This window comes from Alligator sinensis, unplaced genomic scaffold, assembly GCF_000455745.1.
Source record: "Alligator sinensis unplaced genomic scaffold, ASM45574v1 scaffold1525_1, whole genome shotgun sequence".
In the NCBI taxonomy this organism is placed as follows: Eukaryota; Metazoa; Chordata; order Crocodylia; family Alligatoridae; genus Alligator; species Alligator sinensis.
This window is the reverse complement of record NW_005843789.1, coordinates 6,210-7,089: the sequence shown is the minus strand read 5'-3', so window position 1 is coordinate 7,089 and position 880 is coordinate 6,210. Positions and strand designations below refer to the sequence as shown.

General features: G+C 55.5%; 1 pseudogene; it reads right to left on the bottom strand.

The window, feature by feature from the left end:
- Nucleotides 1-874, bottom strand: part of LOC106723406 — a 4,198-nt pseudogene extending 3,324 nt beyond the window's left edge.
- Nucleotides 875-880: the final 6 nt, after the last annotated feature.

Genomic DNA, 880 nt, shown 5'->3' with positions numbered 1-880 from the left:
AACTGAAGCTCTTCCCACACTCAGAGCACTGATATGGCTTCTCCCCTGTGTGGATGTGCTGGTGCTGGGCCAGGTGGGAGGAAGACCTGAAGCTTTTCCCACACTCAGAGCACTGATATGGCTTCTTCCCTGTGTGAACATGCTGGTGCTGGGCCAGGTTGGAGGATTGGGTGAAGCTCTTGCCACACTCAGAGCACTGATATGGTTTCTCTCCCGTGTGAATGTGCTGGTGGCTGGTCAGCGAGAAGGAACAACTGAAACTCTTCCCACACTCAGAGCAATGATATGGCTTCTTTGCTGTGTGGACACGCTGGTGCCGGACAAGGAGGGAGGAATAACTGAAGCTCTTCCCACACTCAGAGCACTGATATGGCTTCTCCCCTGTGTGGATGCGCTGGTGATCGGCCAAGTGGGAGGAATAACTGAAGCTCTTGCCACAGTCAGAGCACTGATATGGCTTCTCCCCTGTGTGGATGCGCTGGTGATCGGCCAAGTGGGAGGAATAACTGAAGCTCTTGCCACAGTCAGAGCACTGATATGGCTTCTCCCCTGTGTGGATGCGCTGGTGATCGGCCAAGTGGGAGGAATAACTGAAGCTCTTGCCACAGTCAGAGCACTGATATGGCTTCTCCCCTGTGTGGATGCGCTGGTGATGGGCCAGGGTGAAAGAGTGGGTGAAGCTCTCCCCACACGCAGAGCACTGATGTGGCTTCTCCCGTGTGTGGATAACCTGGTGTTGGGCCAGCTTGGAAGAGGAGATGAAGCTCCTCCCACACACAGAGCAATGATGAGGCTTCTCCCGTGTGTGCATGCAACTGTGCCTGGCCAGGCTGGAGGGCTGCCCGAAGCTCTTCCCACACTTTGTGCAGCAGTGTGGCTG